The sequence below is a fragment of the Spea bombifrons genome, chromosome 4, assembly GCF_027358695.1.
Source record: "Spea bombifrons isolate aSpeBom1 chromosome 4, aSpeBom1.2.pri, whole genome shotgun sequence".
NCBI classification, from domain to species: domain Eukaryota; kingdom Metazoa; phylum Chordata; class Amphibia; order Anura; family Pelobatidae; genus Spea; species Spea bombifrons.
The window spans coordinates 36,502,183-36,528,085 of record NC_071090.1 but is presented as its reverse complement, the minus strand read 5'-3'; positions in this window follow the sequence as shown (position 1 = coordinate 36,528,085).

The window sequence follows — 25,903 nt, the reverse complement described above, 5'->3', positions numbered from 1 at the left end:
TTTGTTCCGTTGTTATATATGGCAAAGCTTTTCAAATGTGTTAAGTGCTACACTTTTTTTCAGGCCTATGACATTCACCAACTTGGAATAAGCTTTAAAAGCGTATCCCGAAAGTTTAACGTCGGATGAGGTTGGACAGCCTAGCCAATTAGATTGGTGTCAAGTGGCTACGGCATTTATGCCAAAAAAGTCGAAATACACACTTGCAGCAGAGACCGAAATTTAAATAATAGGAAGACTTTGCTTAATCTACAAACAGAAGTTCATTTAGTGATTTAAAAACCCTTGTGCTGGTATTGGGTGTTGGGTCGCAGCGGTGAAAAAGTTCAGTCACAGGCTTCAGTATGGTTATTTCAGATGTTATTGATCAGAACAGAAAACTAACAATTAATTAGTAGTAATAATAATAATAATAATTCATCAAACCCTTTTTAACCAAAAATATATAATACAAACACCCACATAACCAAGTAATGTAAGCAGAGTATTATAATAAATAATTGCATTAGCATGGCAGCACTGGCATGTATTTATTTCACATTATAATTAAGGTTTTGGTCAATTCAGCTGTTGTTCATTTTCCCTTTATCTACAATACAGGGAGTTAAAACGTGATAGTATAGATTATTTGTATCCCCACCCCCAGTCCTTTGGTGATGGAGGTTAGAGTTAATTTAACCCCTTGGAAGCTCATGCCATTCTAACCCTGTGCTATGCTCAAACTATGTATAAAGTAACACACATTGTTGTATGCATGAATTTTCCTCATGCCAATACGCAGATGCCTGCTCGTCGTGATGTCCAGTGCTACTGACAGGTCAGAGGGGAGAGTGTTGTGTGTCTGGGCATACGAACACAGAGGGAGGCTGTTCGCGTGGCAGGATATTTGCATGGATTTTCTAGCTCCTTCATCCAACATTTAAAGTTACCTTAATAAAGAACCATTACTCGGTCTTGCCATTATGTTCACTCTTTCAAAATGACTAACTTTTTCTGTTATTGTGAGGTTTTTTTGTTTCCCCCTCAAAGATTTCAGCTTGTTTTGCAATTGAATTGTTCACGTTATAGGTCACATTAAGGGTGGAAAAAGTTCTGACATGATTTATCTTTCTCCCATTCTTTAACATCACTGCATCAACCTATGTAACTGTGTTTATAAATAAAAAATGTGACACATAACCAGTTATACTCATATGTATACTGTAGAAGCAGCCTTCATAGCATTCTGGTTTGTCGTTATTAATTATTATTTCTCCTGATTAAGCTACTCATTCCTTTGTTTTTGCTCTTCTTTGGTGTAAATCGATAGGATCAGGGAATCTTTGTAAGGGTTCAGAGTTTTGTCACTTTGTTTTACAAATTTATTGGGATCCTTTAGGTAAAAAGCCCCTATATTTAAAACTAAATATATATATAAAAAAATCAAATTAACACTGAATATAAAAAAAAATCGAATTTTACTCAAGGCCAGACTGTTGATAAAGGTTTGGCCTGATGATGTAAGTGCGACAGGCAGCTGGATACGCATGGCCGCATGCTGGGTTTTTATGCTCGTGTAACGCGTGGCTGGGCATATCCATCCACTGGCTGCATGCTGCAGCACCTGCTGGAGAGGCAGATCAGCAGCCCACCGGGGATTTCATTTCAACCTTTTCTCCCCTTTTTTAATCTATCTACAAGAAATAAACTGGGTACAAAGAACTGAGATCTAAACAACACTGGTTTTTAGATGATAGATCACAGCTCATGAAATATCGGTGCCTCCTAAGGGGATGTAGAATAATGAAATGACTTGACCAATGAAAAAATGTCATACACCTGGTTTTAGTTTGATGAATTAAATATATTTGTCTACCCCCAGTTATAATACAATATACACATTCCTGGTGGGAGAGGATACATCAAACAGCTGGTTGTCACGGTTGAAAATCTCAAGGACAATAAAGGCATGCATGGTGAAAACACCTACCAAGCACTGTGTACTAAGCCTTAGACTGACAACCAATTAGAAGTTAGAAATAGGATCCTCATTTTCTTACATATGATGCATTTATCACTGGGATTAACAAAGACCAAAACATGGGAATATTTGGTCTTTTCTAAGTCTTTTCTATGTGTGTGCAATTATGCTTACAGGAACAATGGCATATAAATCTAAAAATATTATTTTTTTATACGCTGTAGAGCATACTCTAACCAAAAATTGGTCCCAGATAAGATGTCATTTAGTGGACCCATGTTCATACAGAAAGCTTCCAAGACCTTATTGGCCAACTTTCTTAAGTTACTCTGAACATTGGTCCGCTAAATGGTACCACAAACTGCAGTCTCTAACATAATTGTAAAGATAGATGTTTGATAATGAAACAGGAAGGGAGGTCAATAAAATGAGATTACTTTACTAACAATAATGTCACATTAATACAAAAGCTAAAAGGAACTGTGTATATAAAAAAAGTATTGGCAGTATTTTTTACTGCACAGACCTTAAAATAAGCGATAAGGTGTATGTGCTTAAAAAACTTAAGAATGTATTAGCTTAGGCGAGCATTGTCAACCTTAGGTAACCTCAGTAGTTTCAGGGTTAAAGTTGTTCTTTGCATATTGTTCCTGTGCTGCATGAGTCCTCCCTGATAAAATAAAAAGTGGTAATTAATTATGAACACGTAATGACATAACACATCCTGACAATTTGGACTTTTCTGATTACATTTAGTTTAATTAAACTTTAACGTACCATCCATTTATTTTGTAAACTACAATGTAATTGAATATAAAAGGAACAAAAACCTTTGTTATAATATGATATATTTTCCCTAAACCTCACTAACAGTTTTAGTAACAGTAACTGCTGTTTGTACATTGAGGTTGCCACCTGTTCATGAATAAAGAGGTAAACCCCAGGTCCACCATATACTGCTTAATGTTCTGGGAGGTGCTGGGCCAGTTGCCATGTTAGCCAACATTTTTTAGGTGTGGGTCACTGAGCAGTCTCTGGAAAAGTAAAAGCAGCTGATTGCTGCACTTAGGAGGGCCATGGAAACATTCAGCATGGAGGGGGACGAGGTAGCATTCTGTACAGAAGGAAGGTTGAGTTTGGGGTGTCAAGGTGTGCATATCTTGGATGGAGTGGCTAATACTGTCTGGTGTACAAAAACTAAGTTTGGTATATTTAAGATGTATATTTTGGGTTGTTTTTTTCTTTTCTTTTATCTCATCTTCTCCTTCTCTCTTTTCTTTATTTCCTATCCTTTTTGTCTGCTCTCCTTTAAACTCCATCTACTCTTTCCTTTCATTCTACTTTTATTTCCTCCACTCCTTTATCTTTCTTCTTCCGCTCTCCTGTTTCTATCTTCACCACTCACTCCTTTCTTCACTATTGTGTTCTTTTTCTCCTTTCTCTCATCTCTATCTTCTCATTTAGCTTATCTTCCTCCTTTTCTGTTCTCTTCTTTCTCTATTTTCTCTCATCTTTTAGTCTCAGGTTTTATGATCAGACTGATACCATGAAAAAGTCATAGTGGGCTTCTCTCTTGTCCAGCTTCTGAAATCAGTATTCAATATCAGCATGTATCCATGGAAATTACTCATTGATCAGCCCTTTGAGGCTGATAACAATCCCATAATCTACTTAGAATCTGTGTGTTTGCTGTTTTAATTATTCAGCATTTGGCATCATAGTATTTTATTATTAGTTGTGATTGTGAAGGTTGTTCACATCAAAGATGACTTGGATCCATGGGATTTTTTTTCTCAGTGGTAGCAATGTCGTCCAAATTTACAACATGATAAATGTTATTGAAACCCAAGTCTCTTAATAAATTATTTAACAGAAAATGATAGACAGTTAATTTTCCTTTGTTCCAAATGTCACTGAAAGGTAATACAAGACATGGTGCTTGAAAGTCCTGTCATAAAAGGATACCATTGGGTTTTTATAATAGATAGAAAACATTCAGACCTTAATCTAGCAGAGGCAGTTTGATAAGTGTTTTGGTTTGACCAATTTGACTTGTAACAACTGTAAAACAAACCTTTTACATTGTATATACTGTAAGATATATTGTTAACTTTGAGCAAAACAAGCCAGGCAGTGTATAAAATGCATATATGTTGTTTGTGTTATTCTTTTCCATATGATCCTTGTCTGTATCTTAAGCCTCAGAATCACACATTACATAGGATTGTTTTCATGAGGTTCAGATAAAGCAAATCTAAATGCAATTATGACCTCCCCTCTTACCTCTCCTCTCAAGACTTTGTTTTTTTTTTTTTTTACATTTTTATCTGTAGTTTTTGTAATTTAGTGGTAAAATTTGGGCGTAACTATATTCAATTAATTTACAAGATATGGGTTAAAGAACACAAAAAGATATCTTAGACTGAGTGATGTTCTTAGCTACTGATTTGAGCTGATAATTTAAGCATATTCTGGTTTCACAAATAATATATTATTTTGTACTAAACATACATCAAAACATATATATCTTTCCCCTTTTACTTAAAATGTAGCTCTAGGTTTCCAGATCTTGCAGGAAGTCAGAAGCACTACTCTATGGTATCACTTTATCAAATAAACAATTATTATTTTACAAAGATAGATTGTTATCTATTATTGTACATACATATTGCTACTACATGGCTGGACAATGGATGGCGGGTGGAGGATGGATGGTGAAGGATGGAGGATGGAAGATGAGAAAGGTAAGAGATGGGAAGAAAGGGGTATAAGGGTAGTGTATGTGTATATATACATGTGTGTAAGGTCAGGTGTGTGTATATGTTTGTAAGCTGGTGTGTGTATCTGTGCATATGTGTGTGTATGGGTGTCACGACCACCCGCACATCGGCACTCACCGCAGGAGTTCTTCTGCCCAGTCCTCCGATACCAAGACAGTGGCCCTTAGTAGCAGACAACCAGAACTTAGAGGATCCAAACAGCAAGGAGGCCAAGTGTGGGTAGGTAGATATAGGTACTGAGTGAATAAAGGTGATGGAATCTCCAGACGGCCTCCACAGGTGGAACAGAGCCGAGGGGGTTAACCCGGATGGATAGATGAACAGGAAAGGTGAGTCGGTACACGGATCAGGTAGTAGTACAAGCCAGAGGGTCGAGACACGAAGCGGGAAGTCAGACAAGCCAAACTGGTACACAGGAATCTGTTCATAGGTACAGAGTCAAAATTCAGAGAGTAGTCAGGCAGGCAAAGGGTCAATGGCAACAAAGATCAGGAACACAGCAGCAATACTGTGTAAAGAAGAGGTAACTCCTCTGTCAGAGGAATCCCCAGACTTAACCCCTCGAGTCCCACGCCGGCGGCAGAGTCCTTGCCTGCCAGCGACGGAGCTCCAGGGCGGAGTCTCGAGTCTCCGGCGTCCACGGACGGCAGTCCGCTCGCCGGTACCGGCAGTCGGGACATCAGGAACCCAGGACATCAGGAGCCGAGACCGTGGCAATGGGCAGTCGTGTGTAAGAGCAGTGTATGTGTATATGTGTGTTTATGTGTAAAGGCAGTGTAAATAAAATAACCTCTGTAAAAAAAGTAGATGGGGGCACAGGTTCTAATTCTTGCCTAGGGCGCAAAATGAGCTAGCTACGGCTCTGAAGACATTTGCATACCTGAAAATGTTCTACGTTGGTTTCACCCCAAGGCTCTTCTGAATATGAACAGCAACTCATCACAACAATTCTATTGTGGAAATTAATTAAGAGTGGTAATAAATAACGATAATTGGGAAGTTCACATTTTATTAAATAAGATCAGAATATCCAGCTTGTTACCCTGAGAATCTGCCCATTCACCCTGAGATTGGTGGAAAAAACTAGAGACTCAGGGTCGGACCTAAGAGTTCCTAGCTAGAAACCCTTGCATATTTCATTGGAACCCTGAGGTGCAGAGACTATTTCTCTAAACACATTCCTCATTGTCTTATCCAGCTCTCCTCAGGGCCGGACTGGGACTGAAAAGCAGCCCTGGAAAAATTTGGAGACCAGCCCCATATAGTTTATCTCACGGTTGCGCTCTTTAACCACACGCACCCCTTATACATACCCGACTCACACTATTGGCCATTCTTTTTATCTCATTATTTGTATTAAAATGCCAGAAAGCAAAAGTTTTAAAAGGCCCTAATAAATTAAATACATTACACAGAATGGGATCAAAACATTTACTACAGCGAACATTTTAGATGAAAAAGTTCAGTGGAACAAAACAGTGATCACATTATTCTTCACGATATTCTGGTAAGAAACTTTTGTTTCTTTATTAATTCATGTAGACTATTTTTTTCATATTTAATATAAGCTATGATTGAGACATGTTTGTTTTTTTTTCCTTTTATTTGCCAACCTACCCCCGAGTTATGCACATCTGCCCCCAGGCTTGCCACTCTGCCCCCCTGATATGCCTTCTAACCCCCTATATGCCACTCTGCCTCCAGAAATGCCTTATACCCCCTATATGCCACTCTGTCCCATGATATGCCTTTTAACCCCCTGTATGCCACTCTGCCATATAGGGGTCAAAAGGCATATCATGGGACAGAGCGGCATATAGGGGGTATAAGGCATTCCTGGAGGCAGAGTGGCAAAAAGGGGGTTAAAAGGCATATCATGGGGCACTCTGCCTCCAGAAAAGCCTTATGCCCTCCTATATGCCACTCTGCCTCCCCGATATGCTTTATACCCTCCTATATGCCACTCTGCCCCATGATATGCCTTTTAATCCCTTATATGCCACTCTGCCTCCCTGATATGCCTTTTAACCCCCCTTTTGCCACTATACCTCCAGATATGCCTTTTGACCTCCTCTATGTCACTCTGCATCCAGAAATGCCTTATACCCCTATATGCCACTCTGTCTCATGATATGCCTTCTAACCTCCTATATGCCACTCTGCCATATAGGGGGTTAAAAGGCATATCATGGGACAGAGTGGCATATAGGGGGGTATAAGGCATTTCTGGAGGCAGAGTGGCATAAAGGGGGTTAAAAGGCATATCATGGGGCACTCTGCCTCCAGAAAAGCCTTATGCCCCCTATATGCCACTCTGTCCCATGATATGCCTTTTAACCCCCATATGCCACTCTGCCTCCCTGATATGCCTCAACCCTCTTATATGCCCCTCTGCCCCGTGATATACCTTTAACCCCCTTTTTGCCACTATACCTCCAGATATGCCTTTTGACCTCCTATGTGTCACTCTGCATCCAGAAATGCCTTATACCCCTATATGCCACTCTGTCCCATGATATGCCTTTTAACCCCCTATATGGCAGAGTGGCATATAGGGGGTTAGAAGGCATATCATGGGACAGAGTGGCATAAATGGGTATAAGGCATTTCTGGAGGCAGAGTGGCATAAAGGGGGTTAAAAGGCATATCATGGGGCACTCTACCTCCAAAAAAGCCTTATGTTCCCCTATATGCCACTCTGTCCCATCATATGCCTTTTAATCCCCTATATGTCACTCTGCATCCAGAAATGCCTTATACCCATATATGCCACTCTGTCCCATGATATGCCTTTTAATCCCCTATATGTCACTCTGCATCCAGAAATGCCTTATACCCATATATATGCCACTCTGGCATATAGGGGGTTAAAAGGCATGTCATGGGACAGAGTGGCATATAGGGGGGTAAAAGGCATTTCTGGAGGCAGAGTGGCATATAGGGGGATACACTTACATACACACACATGCTGAAAACACATTAAAAAAAATATTATACATTTTATACAAAAAAATACATTACTTTACTCACCTTCTACTTCTCTTCACTGACCTGACATCCGGTGCTGCAGCAGTCTGAGTGCGAGGGGGCGGAGCTTCCACCTCACGCTGCTCCCATCACTATGCAGCCATCGGACTGCTGGGAATATAATCTGAACGGCCGGTGCGTGCTGATGCCCCCGGCCGGAGCTACTTTAACACTTTTTTTTTTTATTTATATGGTAAGCAGGATCGGCTCGCCATATAAAGTAAAAAAAAAAGTATTAAAGCAGAGCCGGCCGGCGGCATCAGCACGCACCGGCCGTTCAGATTACATTCCCAGCAATCTGACAGCCGCATAGTGATGGGAGCAGCGTGAGGGGTGAAAGGTCAGTGCGAGGGGGCGGAGCTTTCACCCCTCACGCTGCTCCCATCACTAGGCGGCCATCGCACACGGCTGCTGGGTGCCGATGCGGTCGGCCGGCGATACTGTAATACATTTTTAAAATTTAATATGGCAAGCCGGACCAGCTTGCCATATTAAATTAAGAAAAAAGTATTATAGTAGCGCCGGCCGCATCAGCACCCAGCGGCCGCTCAGATTAGATTTCGGGCAGCCTGGGGGGCAATTGCCCCTGGTCCCAGCCCACGGACCTTCCGGCCCACCGGGAAATTTCCCGGTATCCCGGTGGGCCAGTCCGGCCCTGGCTCTCCTACATCTATATTCCTAGAATTATTCCACTGGTTCTATACTTGTATCTTTTTATTATCTTTTGTGTGCTGATGTGTGCGTCCCAGAGCGCCAAGCTATTATAAACAAAGAGTCTCCCTAACACACATTTTTTTCTTTATCGTATGTGTTAATTTCAAATACTTTCTTACCTGTCTTTTTTACTCTCAGATACAGAGGAATTTAAGCTATATTGTTTTATCTGGTACTATACTAGAACTGAAACATTGCCAATTTATTAAAGAAAAATATAATTTTAGTTTCTGTGTGGAAATACAAGAAAATCCATAAGTAAATTTTCCTCTTAGTTATATTGCGTGGGACTGATAAGATAAAAGACCAGCAATGGCTAAAAAGATTCTATGGCATAAAACACACAGTAAGGGGTTGAGCTGAGCTGCTAACGTTACTGAAATTGAAGTCATGTAAACAAACCAGTTTAAGCCATATTCAATACCTGCTGTAAAGTATTTTTTGTTTCTACGCTATAATCCATCCGTCTTCTCTTACCTTATGAATTGCCCTGTCACATATCTCTGCCTTTATTTGAAACACACAGCAATTAAAAAAATAATGGACCAATTGCCGGAAAAATACATATTTTACAAACAAAAGTATTTTAGCAGCACCTCCTTATATGCATGCAATGCAAATTTTCCTGGGGCAAGTAGAAAAAAGCCCTAAGAAAAAATATATATGTTTAACATAAATCCCATTTATGTTTTTTTTTTGCATTAGAAAAGGTTAACATTGATGTTTGCTCTAATTTCACAGATGGAAGGCTTTGATATATGACTGAGACTGCTCCCTGTGTCAGACAGAACATATTGCTTTTATTTAATATTTCTGCCCTGGCATACACACTATAGATTTCCAAATCTCCCTCATCCATTCCCAAACTTCCTCCTCTTAGTTTCTAGCTGTCAATAAAGAATCACAATATAACGTCCTGCCTAGCAACAGATTGATTGAAGAGAACGTTCTGAGTAGAGGTCAAGTTGACTCTGAGAGCGATCTGGAGAAAAGACTCACATTGAAATCGAATAGCCAAAAGATCCACCTTTGGCCATAAACCATAGGAAAGAGAAGAATCAAGGTCACTGTAGCCTTACAGTGTAGCCTTACTCTGTAGCCTAAGATCAACAGCAGTTTTTGCAAGCCTTAAACAGGGCAGGCATTCCAGATGTCCAAGCTCAAGTGTAGGTAGATCAAAGCTCTGTAAATCACTTGTGTTCAAGACAAAAACTGATACTGCTGTATTACTCCCAGGAAACATAGTTCAAAGAAAATGTTGATACTTACAGTAAAATGTAGAGTCACATAATCTTTAAACACCTTAAAAGCTTATAAATGTCTTTACACATGTGTTCATGCAGATATATCAAGACATCCTATTTTGAAGTTGCCTTAATGTCTGGAGTTGGACAGTGCTGATTTTATATGTCACGTTGGTCAGCTGCAGTAAAACCAAAACATTGGTATGAATACCTATTGGTTTAATTGCTTTTATTTAATATTGACATTATTTTGGAACAGATACAAAGGCCCCTGGGAATTAGCACAGGTTGGGTGCATGTTGGTTGATGTGTGTCCCAAGGGGATATAGTGGTGAACTTGGCTAGCAGTCACTTCCCTCCCTCTCTTTTCATGAAGTCCCTACCCTGTTTTTTCTTTGTCACCTCTTGTGGTAAGGTCAATCACCTCAGTCGTGCCCACCAAGCTTATAATCGGCTGGTGGTTATCACTGGTAGATAGCAGCATTTGAAGCTGCTTGGCAATATTGAACGAGGAGGGAGGAGTTTTAAGATAAGGGAAGCGTAGCTGGCAAGTACGGTGTAAATTGTTAGTACTGTGTTAGGTTTGAGTTGTCTATTTATTATTTATGTATTTATATGTTAATATTTGGTTATAAAAATTGGAAAAAAAAAATTCTGAAATTGTGATAAAAGCTGTGGCCTGTTTCATCCATCTATCCATGTTTGTGGTTATTTGGGTAAGTAGGGTGTTGGTTGGTTGGGTTGGTCGTTTTCTTTTATCTTAGAGCACAGCCCGCACTACCTTCATACATGACATGAGGTTAAAGTGGAAGACATAATATAAGAAAATACAATCGGACTTACTACCGCAATCATTTCCCATGTGTATATCAAGAATGGTTATTGCTACATTTCCATGAGAAACACTATTAGAACACTCAGAAAAAGGTTAATTGTAAGGGGTAACTGTACATTGCCTCCTGTAGGGTAGTATTTGAGCTACATATGGGGGGAGGTTCTTCAACCTCTATCTGTCTATTAAGGACTAGCCCCCCCCCTCTAACTTCCAGTAAGGAGAGGACATCTGTATGACCAGCCCTAGGAATTTCCATGTATGAATATAAAATACTGCATATGAAAGAGTCAAACTCCACTTCTGTTTTACCTGCAATTTTCAGGACAAGACCTGGGATACTGTTTAGTCATAAACACTAATAATGGTTTATACACTAATCAAATGAGGTCCTGGATTTCAAATGGGATTATAGCTAAACACAAATGGCCTAAAGCTTCATACAATAAAATTGCTTAATAACTCACCTCCTTGGTACATGTGTCAGAACCTTTACCTTCTTCTTCTTAGATATTTAAGAACATTAAGAACACCAACAAGGGCCAATCAGCTCTTTTAATTCCTTGACCAAGACTACTCAGACCTGAAAACTTTTAGTTTAGATGAAAATAATATTGTTTTTCCCAATTGTAAGTAAGTAGTGATTAATTTCCATAGCCTCAAGTAATCAAGCAATGCTGTTTGTGATTGAAGAGCTTCACATGGGAATGGCATGTCCTTCTTTATCTGACAGCATCTTCATTTGCTATTACTGGGACAGAGTCATGTGTAAACTGAAAACTGTAACAGTGCTTATAATTGCAAACTCACCAAATTGGATGAGATATAACTCTTAACAGGTTTACATTATGAAATCCTCTTACTTGGTTTTTGTGACCTTAGAACATTGCGCGGGTTAGATCATCATTAGACAGAATAATGAAACAAGTCTGCTCCTTACACACTTTAAACTCTAATCAAGAAAAGTAATTATAGAAACGACTATAGAAGCCACGAGTAATGTGTGTCTGATTTTAAATCCAGATTCTACTTTTGCAGCATATATTCAGATGGGGAACTGGATTAATCAACCATTAGGATTTAAAGGGAAAAAATGGATTAACACATTTATAGTCAAGTCATCTACAGCAAACATTCAATATCATTTTTCTTCACTGAAAACAGGATTAAAGTGGTGAAGTTGCCCCATTACAGTACCTAATGTAATATGAATATTCTTTTTGTCCCACCTATTTAGTGTTACACCATATATTATGTCGTCCATTTTTTTAATTAGCAGTTTGTGCAGTTTGTGTTTATTAATTTTTTTGAATGGTCCCTTTCCATGGGTGCATCATTTGGAGCCAATGGGGGTGGGCAGATGGGACAGTTAGTTTTATCTCCTGACATGGTATTTTTATCCTGAGCACTAATCCTCCTCCATCCAACAGCACAGGTGAAGTAGGGGGAGGAAGAAATACAGATGAGCTTTTCATACATAAATATTATTATGTTATTATATTTAAATTCATTTTTTAAATATATTTCTACTCAACCAAACACTAAAAGGGAAACAGAAATTAATAGTGTGAACAGCAAAAGAGGAAAACTACACCAAAGTGAGACAACCATATGGATACAGTTGAAACACACAATGAAATCTAGAAAAAGAGTAGATGGGCCATTTGGGCTCAGTTAGTTGTACTCCATCTCAAATACGTTTGCTTCTCAAGCAACTCTGGTGGTAATAAATCTGCACACTGCCAACACAGGGATATGATTATATTGCTGTCTGTGTTTACCTTTCATTCTTGGACATGTAAGGAGATTTCATATTAAGGAAAGGAAAGGGTTTTTTTTACAGTTAGGATGTGGAATGCCCCACCAAGTGAACTAGTATTGGAAGACTCAGTTAATGCTTGAAACGGCTGGGTTTCTTTCTAGCAAATGCAGGCATTCAGGGCTATAACAATTACATTTTAGCAAAGGCAATGTTGATTCAGAGACATATGAGTTTTTCAACTTGGATGTGTCTTTTCAACCTGAGTAACTATGTAACTACATCATACCCTGTGAGACGGTTGAACAAATGTGGTTTCATCACTAAATGCATCCAATATCTACAGATCTAACATCCAATATTAAAATGCCCACAAAGGGATTAATTAGCATTGTAAAATCCCTATGTTTTGAAGTGTATCAGAACCATGTGAATTTTTCACTTAAGATGTCTTGCGGGGACCAACGCAAGTTCTATATGCTTAACTAATAAAACATGGTATAAATCATTTACATGCAAATGTAATATTATAGTGGGGTATTCGCGTTTACTCACCCAAATGTACTGTTCAGTCAACATAACTGATGCAGGAGAAGGCAGGGAAAATGAAGTATTTGATACTTTGGTCTATTCACTAAAACATGGATCCATATAACTTGTTTGTATATGCTGGTTTGCGGCAGTAAAACTTATCATGTTGGACAAACGTTACATATTCATTTTGGCAGCACGCATTTCTCTTGCATAAAACAATGCTAAACTTCTCTGCATCCGATCAACTGCAGCTTATTCCTGTTCATGTGCATTGAAAAACAAGCAGCTTGCAGATTTATTGACCCTGAGTTGCTTTTGAGTTGCAAATGTGAGTTTGAACTTTGTTGAGATGGAGCCTTATAGTCAAATTAACCCAAACCCCCCTCCTACATCTATCTACTGTGCTGTTGTAAGACAACTATATTGAATAAAAAATATCCAGTGAGTTTCACCCTCATGTCTGCTGGGTTTGATTAAATCATTATTATTGGTTAGTAATTTGAGGATAAATTAATGACCCTGTGGCTTGATGTCTTTTCACATCATTTAGGGATTACCACACCCTTTACACATTTAGCACAAACATTAGGATTTGATAGACCAACTGTCAATTATACGTATTTTAGGATATGTAGCCCCTTATCAGGGCCGGATTAATAGCATCATGGGCCTGGTGCTAAGGATTTTGGTGGGCCTTTTTACAGAAATAAAATAGACAGATTAGACAGAATCTTAACTCCACGGCATCCATGTGTACTGGATAAAGAGCACATCAGTGCTAGGCAGATAGTATTAGATAGAATCCTATGTGATGGTATTGGAAGTACATCAGTACACTAAAAAAGTCATCATACACGGGATGCCTGAAGCCACAATTTACTGCCAGTGATCCTTTTTAATAAGATATGCAGATTGAAATAGAGTAAATAAAACTAATCCTTTACTTTTCCTGTCACTGATTTCTGGGCCTAGAAAGTGACTACAAATTCTGGAGGCGTTTTATCTCTGGATAAGTAAAAATTAAATAATTCAATTTATTCCTACAATAAGTAAAGTGCCAAGAAACAGATGGCCAGCCAGACACACCAGGACAGGCCCTGCCATACAGACACCCAAACACACACCAGGACAGGCTCTGCCACACCGACACCCAAAAACACACACCAGGACAGGCTCTGCAACACAGACACTATTGTTAGGTAGGGGCCTGGAGCTGCAGCTCCATCAGCCCCTACATTAATATGGCCCTGCCCCTAATACGGTGGAACTTATTTTACATATTATTTGTTTAAAGTTGAACACAGCAAGTGTTTATTTACAGAAACCCTTATGCCATCTGTCAAACTTCCCCCTATGTAGTTTTCAATAAAAGCCCCCTGTTCAAAGAAACATACTATCTAGCTTCCTGATATTCATATAGATCTCAAGGTCACTGAATTCCTCACCCCACACTTACTACAATCAAATCCACCTCATTCAAGCCATCCCTCACCTTCCATCACATTCCCTACCCAACCTCTTAATAGATTGTAAACTCCTCTTCTCCTTCTCCAGTGTCTTAACATGTGTTAACGTTGTTATCATTTTTAACATTTATTATTAATTTTTACCCCGCTCTGTTGTAAAAGCACTATGGAATCTACCGTAATACAATGCAATACATTTTACCACCTGCTCTTACTCTTGGTAGGCTTTACTTGCACACTTGCATTTCATTATCCCAGCGGCATTCTGTTCTGAATTTTATTTCAGTTATGCCTATTAGTATTGCTTAAAAATAGCCCAGAGTGTATTCTGTGTTTTTTTATTGATAATAATAAAACACGTTATATATGGTTAGGTAAATCTCTAATGTTACCGTTCCTATTTAACAACCTAGGTGGGCATCTCAACTTTAATACCTAAACTTGTTGAGTTTTTGGCCTAATGGAAACCTACAATATAGGGATGATGCATATATATTCCTTTGTGAGTGGTGTAAAATGTAGTAAGAGTAATAAGAGATTAGTGAATAACTAATGGAAAAACTAAAAAATGGACAAAAGATTTACCATATGTGCTGAATGCTTTCTTTTTTTAAAAAAAAAAGGTAAACTGTTATCCTATTTCTAGAATAAAAGTGTTTTTAACACATCAAATTATTTTGCCATTTACAGATAAAATGTTTCTTAAGTAGATTTTTAGCCAGAGAAATTACAAAAACCTCCTACGCCTTTCAAGCTGTTATTTTCCTTTTACTCATTAAAAATGGTATTCATCACTTATAATAAAGTTATGTCCAAGATATTTTATAAAAGAAAGAATATAGAAATGTTGCCCTAAACAAGTATACTAAACTTTTTCTTTAAGTACCGGTATGAAAAAAAATATCATATTTGAGTTTGTATGAGATAAATCTATGGCTAATATAATTTTTGTCTTCAGAGAAACTCTTTAAGCCATATTAACAAATAATTGAGAGTTCCACCACAGAGATGAAATATACAAATTATCTACAATTTAAAGCATGTTAGGTTCTGCCAACCGGTGGCAACGTTACTATATCCTTGTGAATATTAGCAAAATATTATGTTATGTAGGAAATTGAGTCATTGCATGTAACTTTTTTAAATTTTTTGTTTCATTTTTGGTTTATTCAGTTTTAATGAATTACGTTTCCTGACCTTTCCGCATTCTTTCTGACAGCATTCTAACTTTTTTGTTTTAAAATGACACTTAGTACAATATTTTCAATGGGGGAGGTCCCTCTTGGACTGACATTTTAGCGCATATGAAGAGACCCAGTCTCTAGATTTTGCATTGCTGGAGCAACACCACCAGCAATAGTGGCATTACACCAATAGAGACACATCCACCAACATGCCATGGGACTGAATTTCAACTAAAATTTCACCAATTTTTGAATATTATTCTTTCAAGTAAGAAAAGAAAATGGCAACAGCAGAAGCAATAGAGCAATGGGTAAGCACTGTCTGAAATACACATACAGCCACATGGCATGGGACTGAATTTCCCAAAAGTTGGACCACTTTTTATAAATTGAGTCCTCAAGGAAGGTGATAGAGCAGCAACACTACAGTAATGGACAGAGAGGGTGCGAGAATCACACATCACTTGAATACTGAGTGCTGAGATCTGCTTAATCAAGTGCATGGAGAGGGTTAAGAAGGTTGCCCATCACATAGAATTACTCTCTTACTTTGGACACTCGTCTGTGTGCATGAAAGCAGCTGCTAGGCCATTATGGAGAGGCCTGGCCTTAATAACTTAGGAGGTCAGCAGCAGAAGACCCTGAACTTTTTGGATGGTCACTACCATTACTAATGCCCATTAGTAATAACTCACAATGCCCATTCATTGCAGCCATCACCAATGAGACTGTCCCACCACTGCATGTCAGGATGATATTGGCTACTTATATCTATCAATCACTTATTCTGCACCTTCTTACACACAGCTCCTTCCCACTGATTTTTCTGCTGAAAAAGCACCCAACCAGGTTTTAATAGAGACAGAAAATGCCTAAATGGATAATGGAAAAATAACATTCAGAGGTTCTTTGTTCATTTTGTTTCTTTCATTGGAGGTAACTCCTTGTTTTTGGAGATTGCATCAGTAAACTTCTTTAAAAAAATTAAGTTCATATGTAGAAGTCTAATGTTGCATTCATTATGCTCATCTGATACATATCAAAATGGGAGGCAATTTTGTAGGCATGTTTGCAGTAACCTCTTCTACAGCTAGATGACATGCTGGAATGTGATGGTTGCCATTTGTAAAGGATATGACTTTTACTGCTTACACAAAATTCTTAGGAGACTAATTTAGAGCAAAGTTCATTGTAAACCACTCAAACTCCAACTCAGAATTGTCTTGTGTCCAACTTTAGCTATGTTCCATGTTATCAATAGAGACACATCTCTGGAGATCTCATGGGAAACCCAATAATGACCAATAAGTTGGGCTTGAGTATACAACGTATACAACGTTGGCCACGTTTTACTATGCTAACTACAGACCCCTCTAAGAATGGCTTTATAACATTATTTTTACAGTTTCTTTAGGCCATGAATTAAATAAAGGATTTTTTTTACCATATTATGTATCAGACTCGCATTCAAAGAGTGGTAATTAGCCATCTCTAATACCTAGTTTTCTATTTGTATCTGTAATGATAAATGCACTTCCTACTCACTTGAGTCAAAGCAAATCATCAGATAACCATAATCACATAATTTGCAGCCTCTTAAGCTTTATCAGTAGAAAGATAACAGGGGATATTCTTATACATAGCAAAATGATTAGGAAACATTGAATTTGAAAAATAAAACATCTATTCCTGGCTTCTCATATCTGGGATTTTTTTTATTGTGAACCAACAATAGCCCCTTGAAAATAAACTGATAACCTCCGCTGTCACATTCTGCCTAAGGAGCTGATGGTTTTAAAAGTCTCACTCTAAAACGTGTTTATTAGGAATTCGAGATGATATGTTTTGCATTGATATAATAATCGTGGGCCCTTCCCCCAGGTCTGACACAGGGCAACCTACACGATCAAGTGTAGAGCTCTGAAATAGGACATCATATTCTGGCTTTGTGCTGCCAAACAACCTCCCAAACAGCACATTTGAAAGATACAAAGAAACATGGAGGCTGCCGCATCAAGGCCATATGAGCTGCTCCATCACCTGTATTCATGCAAATAATTATATATAGACTATAATGTGTATGATTGTATTATTGTGAATTAGAAGAAATGCATTATAAAATACAACAGTAGTGAGCTTCTCCTGCAAATAACATGTGGTGCCAATTCCAATACCACTCGGGTTTGAAAAGGGTTAATTGTCTTTGTAACTTTTATTATAACATTTTGAACAATTGATTTAACAATTAAAAAATAACAACAAAGGCTGAAGTCAAGTTAGTATGTTCAAGGTTGTTAGAACACTACACAAGGAGAAGAACACCCAATTATCCCCATGGTGCAATAAAAAGGCTTTCTCCTGCTTTATTATTTTCTGGTAGGAAGGTGCATGATGTTGTCCTAGGCATTCTGATGTAAATTGTGGGTCCTTGTGTAGCATGGGGGTTAAATATAGTCACTCTCATTCTCTGACTCATTTCCTTGCTTCATTACCAGTTCCATTAATAACATAATAAAAATAATTGATTTTTATATGGCACGGAGAAGGGATGCTGGGCTATAAAAAGCAAAAGTATTTGAGACAATCAATTTCATTGCTAAAGAGCTTACAATCAAATTATGAAACTGATGTTGAAGAGGAATGTAATGGTAGGTTTTTCTGCCATTTTTCCACTAAATGTGTTTTTATAGATCCGTGTTCTCTTTTACTGCTCTGTTATATATCAGGACAACACATCCTCCTGTAATTTACTTGGTTTAGTTGATGACCCTACTAGCTCTAGGTTCCTGTTGATTTTCACAAGGTTGCTTAATCAGACTAATTTCAGTGTTAATTGTTCAGATGCCGAATGACAGGACTAATCTGAGATGTTTTAAAAGAAAAATAATTAACATGATGCATTGTATTTGCACCGGTGCTGGGTAATTATTGAGTATATCTCTTTTTCGAGGTTACCCTGTGTTTTTTTAAAACAATATTTTCCTTACTAAAAACCTAATAAGAACCCCAACAGGCATGTTCAGTGCTGCTCTGATTGTGTTATTAAAACCTGATTTTAAAACTGAGGTTAGATTATAAGAACAGTGTAACTAAATTTGATATAAAATATCCTCTTCAAATACTGACAATATATTTCTTTAATTGTATTGCATGAAGTGCGTACACTTTCTGTCTGTCCATTTATCAAGATATTTTAATGAAACGTAGGAATTCTTTGAAGTGAGTGCTGGATAAGTAAAGTAAAAAATGTTTCATTATATGGCATTTTTCATCAGTCCTAAATATATGCACACGTAGTCACATATTTATTATTGCCAACTAATACTAAAAAATGTAAACTCAACTTGCCAGAGACTCAAATTAATGGAAAAAAAACCCCAAAACTTGTGGATTCATTAACCTACGCGTTGCTCGTGTGTTTAAACGAAAGGGAATGGAGGGATGGGGAGGCACTGGATGAACTATGTGTCTCTGCAGTGGGTTAAGGGAACATCAGCCCCCATCCCAGTGGACAAGGGATGACAGTATAGGTGTGTCCTATGGCCCCCAATGTAATCTATTGTATTTTAAGACCCCTATTCCATCTAGAATAAGAAAGGTTGCACACACTCACACACAACTTGTAAATTAGTAAACAAGTTGGATTTTGCATGTTAGCATGTGAGTGCATGCAAAGGAAGTTGAGTTTGGGCAGCTGATTCAAAACTTATATTCTTAGTAACTAAGTTAGAAAAATGAAATTACTTTAATCTCTTCACAAATGTATTCACAATAATGACTTAAATTCTCAAGGGAACAGTTCCTTAGTTGGTGAGGGTGAATGCCAGTAAATACTGAATTGACCTGTATCTGTTGTATTGATTTTTAAAAAATTTGTTTAAATAATTAATAAAGGATGCAATGCCCATAATATTTATATTACCGAACTCAAAATCCAAAGTCTCAGAGTGAACCCTACAGTTACTGATACATGGCCTTTCAGCTGCCTTTTTGGTGTCTTTCACATTTGCCTTCACTTATCCCTTGGAGAAATAAGCACATTCTTGAAATGTGAAAAACCTATTTCTTTCCAAGTTCAAATCATAAAATAAACATCTAATATCAAACTCACGCTCTAGAGGAAGAAAACAACAATAACTAGCTAGCGCTACAATAGTAAAATAAAACAATACAGCTGGAAGCAGAATACAGCATGCTATGCAGAGACACACCGGAAAAACTCTTATTAAAAAAGTTTGATGCACAAACACAAAATTTATCTTGGTTGTGTTAGAACCTTTCACCGTTGCCAGGACTTCTAGGCATTCTTCAACATATTTCTTTTCACCGAGAATTATTGACTGTATATATATATATATATATATATATATATATATATATATATATATATACAGAGCTTTCAAATAAAGCATCAAGTCCTTTACCTTCTAAACTATTTACTCTGAAAATAGTAGGTGAAATAGCCACTAGCCAGTTAGTTAAGAATTATCTATTGTGTTCTTTTAAAGGTAACCCCCCAATCATTTTTACCGCCACTTACATAATGTGAGAACAGACACAAGAATGATCACACATGTAAGGCTTTTTTTGTCTGGTTGCAAGATCTTTGACTTAAATGTTCCAGCACTTCCACCGATACTTACAGAGTGATATACGTTAGTTTTCCATTAAAGATGAATGTGTTCTTTTTCTTGTTGCTATAGTAGCAGTTTTATATTCTGGTTTTGGTGCCAGGCCTAGGTCTAAACCAGGGATCGACAGCCCTTCTGGCACTCAGGCTCCTGGTGGGCTGCTGCTGATTGGGCTGGTTGGGAAGATCAGAGGTCTCCCTTGTAACCACTCAAATTATGCCATAAAGCCAGAAAATGTCTGAATAGGTGCTGTGAATTAGAGCCCTGCGCGGGACTGCTTTTTGAATCCCGCTCCCGCCTGCTCCCGCTGTTTTGAATCCCGCTCCCGCCCGCTCCCGCAATGTGGGTGTTCCGCTCCCGCCACATTTGTGGCCAATCCCGCCCGCTCCCGCCACATTTGTGGCCAATCACGCAAGGCTGCCCTCTAGTTGTTCCCTCACAGCGTCTCTTCTCTTGCTCCACCCAGGAACAAGGCGGAGTCACAGGAAGTGACGTCACATAATGTGACTCCGCCTTGTTCATGGGCGGAGCAAGATAGGAGACACTGTAATGGAGCAGCGAGAAGGCATCCTTGCGGGACTGCGCGGAATTACCGGGAACCGCAGGTACAGTGCCTGACCACCTGCTCCCGCCCGCAGCCCCAGAAAGACCGCCTGCGCCAGCAAGTTTTTTTTGTGGGACCCGCCTCCCAATGCAGTCCTCTACTGTGAATCCTCCTGACATCATACCCAGAGCTCAGCAAAGAGGATGTTGCCATTTAGGTAGGGGGAGGACTAGGGCCCTAAGTCAGGCCTAGCACAGTGTCTAAATGTTTCTACTCCAATGGAACTCAGTGTTTTGATTGCTTTTTGGTGGAGAATAACAAATCAAAGACCATCATCAAAGCAGTGCATTTTATAAATACAATATAAAATATTGTTACAATTAGTTAATAAAGTAGTAATAATATGAAAAAAGACATTCATCTAGTTATATGGTAATGCAAAGAACCTCTCAACATCATAGAGTCTGTTTGGGATAACAAAAAGAGAGAAGCAACTGAGGCTACCTAAATCCACAGATTCCTTAGAAAACTGCATGCAAGTGTAACCAGAAGAATTGATGATATTTTCTTCTCGTCTAGCATATAGGAATGTATCACACAACTCCACTACAATAAAATAAATGTGTGTTTGGCTAAATAAAACGTCCAAATAGATTTTTGTTAATCAAAATTTCCAGCTGCTTCTACGTGACAAAGTTATATTTAATTATAATCATCTGAGGTAGAAATGATAAAATAGTAAGACTTTACCTCTAGGTGTTCCACAAACATTATTAAATTGATAGGGTGAGTAATATTTGGTTCTGAGCACTCCCTGCTATAGTTTTGCATACTCCTTTATAATTCATATGCATTCTTACTAATGTAAACATTTTTTTTGTAGGGGTACTCAAAATTGTAGTATTTCACTGATGACTCTTCCCAAGTTGCACGAAGGGAGGGTAATTACATCTAAAATAGATCCTCGTAATGTATTACAGTGTAGACAGCTACGTACTCTGCACTCAATAAATACAAATGAAATTAAGCATACTAATGGAATACATTGTGCATATAGCTGTGAGTCTATTTGCCATAAATGCAAATACGCAATACCAGTTTGGAGCGGCTGAGACTGCACACAATCAAACACAATTATATGTGTAATATATTAGAGAACAGCCACCTGCAAGCCCATTCTCTCCACAGTTAATAAAGGATAGTGATACAGACAGTGTTCTCATCTAATTATATACAAATCAATGTTATTTTCTAAAAGCCTGTGTACACCGTTAATATACCAGGTTGTTCGGGATGCCCCCCTCTGAGAAAATGGTATGGTTAGACAGTCAGGCTCTATCAATTCATGTCATGGGTGTGTGCAGAGGTAGCATTACCACATAAGCAGCGTAAGCAGCTGTGTATGGGCTCCACTCGTCTAAGGGGCACCATCAGTGGACATGGGAATGGTGAAACGCTAACTCCTCATAAGATTACATCACTAAAATCTTAAAAAAACGTACTGGTTATCATAAGTGTTTTCTTGCAGAGTCAATGTATAATTCTTATTTCAAATCTGAATCTTTTTTATAAAGCCTGTACTTAAAAAGTTAAAAGTAATAAAAAAACTCAATCTCCCTCCAGGGGTTAAGACACTATTAGGGATTTGAAAAGAAACAGACCCCATCCTGTATCTTTAATATTCCCTTCCAGTCCTGTGGTATGGGAAAGGTAATGAGTAAAAATTAAATACAAATGGCATCTGAGAAAGCGCTTCCTGACAGGAAGATCTCTCTGCTAATGGGGTATTTTAGTTATTTCCCACTCAGGAGGGGATTGATGGTTAATGGGATATTGTTGGGCCAGATAACCACTTGAGGATTTTCCCTACCCTACTGTACTCATTAGTAGGGTATTCTGGAAACCAATGTTATTCTGGAAGCCTGCATGCCTGAGGTGCAGCCTCCTCCCTACAGACTATGGGACCCTTGCCTTGGAAGGGGTTCTGTTTTTGGGGAGGTGGGTACAGGGGGGTCTGTTTGCACTACTTCTTTCCCCTGGTACAGAGTGCCACGTTTCCCCAGTTACCAGAGACTCTAAAGACTGTGGAGCTTGAACACAGATTTAGGGCACCTCTACTTTGGGAGTGAGTTTTATGTGTAGTGTGTTGCTCTCTATCAGGTTGAGGTCCAGTATTTGCACCAAGATCTGATATCCAACCAGTTTTTGCCATAAGTCAGGGAACCGCCCGTGTTTACCATCTTCCCCACAGACTACAATAGCAAGCCCCTACTGGGCTAAGTGAAAATACTGAGCCGTGTGCAAAGGAGGGCATGATTTAGAACTACGTGTGGCTGTTACTGTTGTATGTAAATTTCCCCCTTGTACTGTTTTAAATACCCATGTGTTTCCCTTTAACCTCAGTTCATGATTTTACCCTCAAGCATCTAGCCCTGGCTAATGTTATTGAGGGGAAGGTGGTGGCCAATAATAAGCGAGAGATTCAGTGGTTGAAGTAGCTGAGGAAGCATTAGTGGATATACCCATTTGGAGTACCGAGATCAGGTTTCACATGTTGAAACAGGCAAGGACATCCTAGTCTTATTAGTGAACACAAAAGGTTTTTTCGAGTGAAGTCAAAAATAACAAACACATAACTGAACTGACCTCATGCCAAAAAGTGAATGCTGATTGCAATCTGTAGAAATAAGGAGTAAAAAGGCATTACCAAATGATCCTGTGCAGGGCCAGTCAGCAAATGACTAAGCGGCCTGGCACTTTAAGGCCAGTACCCATCCAATTACATACATGGAGTGGCAGATCATGTATGCTACTGGTCCGATGTGCCAGATGCTAGTGCCAAAACCCAACATCTGGCTTACCATGGCTCATCGGAATGGCAGCACCAGTCAATTTCCCTTCTGTGTTTGCATTTCCATGTGTACCACTGGCCAGTTCTCCCACCTGCAATGTCCATAAATTGTATTTAATACATTTTTAGCAGCATTTGATTTCCAAATGCAACATCCTATAAAATAATAGTAAAATTATATGTGACTGAACGGTTCTAGAAATGGATTTGCTTTTCATTTGTTCCATACCCTGTATGTTTATCGTATTACTATATTAGGTTTACATGGGATATGCATACATATTGATTTCTAGTTACAGTTGAATGCAAAGTGCTCAATAATGGAACCTGAGGCCAATATTTACCCACAACAGTCTATGATAATGGTTCAGAGGCACTGATTCCCATAAGACCAATTCTCAGAGAGATGTATAGTTAATCACAATTAAAGGCTTATTATATTACATTTAAATCTAACTGAGACACCTCCACTGATTGATCCAGAAAGATACACACAAATCATCAACATTATTTCCACTTTACTCACAGTGGGGAGGTTACTTCTACAAACCCATGAACCAGGCATCCCAAACTGGCACCCCAAGCAGACAGCGAAGAGCGTGGTATGCCGCAGTGTTTTAACAAGGTAAACGATTTTTATTTAAAAATTACTTTAAGGACTCAAAAGTGTACTTTCTTTCATGTTGCTGTGGGAAGGGCAAAAGGGCAAATGCATATGGAGGGATGCAAAAGAATAGATTGGAAAAAAAGTATTGGAAACCATATTTATTAATATTTAATATTTAGTACTCTTATACTTTTGTATTGTATTATAGTTACCTCTACATTGTTTTTCTCTGGATTTTCTCAGAATCTATAATGGAACAGAAATAAAAATTGATTCATAGTGTACTTTATTGATTTGCCCTCTACATATATTGGGGTTCCCAGTTGGCTTTGTGTATCTACCTCTTTTTTGATGTCCTTACAATAACCCTTGTATTCATGTTTTTATTGCATTTAGCCTGTACTTACCTCTGTAAGTTTGTAAGAGTGTGTCAGTGGAAATCTAGCCATATAGTATTGCTTAGCTTCCAGTTGCAACCTCCTAGCATCCCCATACTGCAACTGCTGCCCAATGTTGAGTCAGGGTAGCAACGGGTAAAAATGGTGGAGGTTAATACAGTGAAGGTTAATACATCAAGGCATAAGGCTATCATGGATAAAAATCCGGGTCATGGACCAATACATTTTTTTGCAACAGGTAGGAGAAAGGAGCAGACTGGATGGCTGTCAAACTCTATATTGCTATTTTATGGTTGGATTACTCAATTTTTGGTAGCACAGGAACTTACCCGTTCCTCTGGAACTTACTTCCACTGAACCTCCAGCTTTCATTCCCCCTCCCAACATAAAAAGAAATCTCAAAACCCACTTCTTTGGAGAATCATACCACCTTAGTTGCTAGAATTTTCCTGTCACTGATACAACCCCCACACTAGTTCCCACCTTTTTCCCATACCTAATGTTTCTCCTCACTCCATTCCCTCTAGATTGTATCGGCTTATCTTAGTCTGTCAGTTCAAGTCTTGTCACATCCCTGGAATATATGTATTATAAGAAGCGCTGCGTAAATTCTTGGTGCTATATAAATAAACGATAATAATAATAATGATAATGTGTCAAGAATAATTTTGTAGTTAGTCCATTAACCAGAGCCCTTCTGCGAATTTACCTAGTTTATAAGGATTTCTCCAGAGCTTTTATAGCAATAATAGTATACTATACACTGTAATTACAGTAATTAAAATTATGTAACAACCTGCTTGTGGTATAGTGCTCAGCATAGTACGATATAGCTCTTAATAAGCGTCAATTTCAGATAAATATTAAACCTATATTTCATGATTGGCCTTATAAATATACAGCAGAGTGTGGCGCATCATAGAAAGAGAGAGCGTGATGCAGTGTGTTAGTATACGGGCTGTGAATCCTGGTTTGATAACACTGTCAGCGCTTTGTGACAAATCTATTTACTTGCACATGGCTTTAGTATCCATAAAATACACTATCCAAAGTTGGCATTCACTGTTTGTGCTACATAGTAAGTCCCCGCTACAGTATTGCATTAACAATCTCAACCTTTCCCTTATGCAGATAGCATTTACATATTTGTGCTAGTTGTTATATATAACATCACATGATGATGTCATGTATCATAATTTAGCAATCAATACCAGAAATGTGGAAAATCCTGGGGCTATGGTCCACTCTACCTTTGCCGTCATGTTCCATGGGTAGTGGATAAAACGTATAAGGGACAATATCCAAAAAAAGTAAGGAAAACAAAAACCACGGAACTTATGGGATGTACAGCAGGCCAGGTATGAAAGGCTGG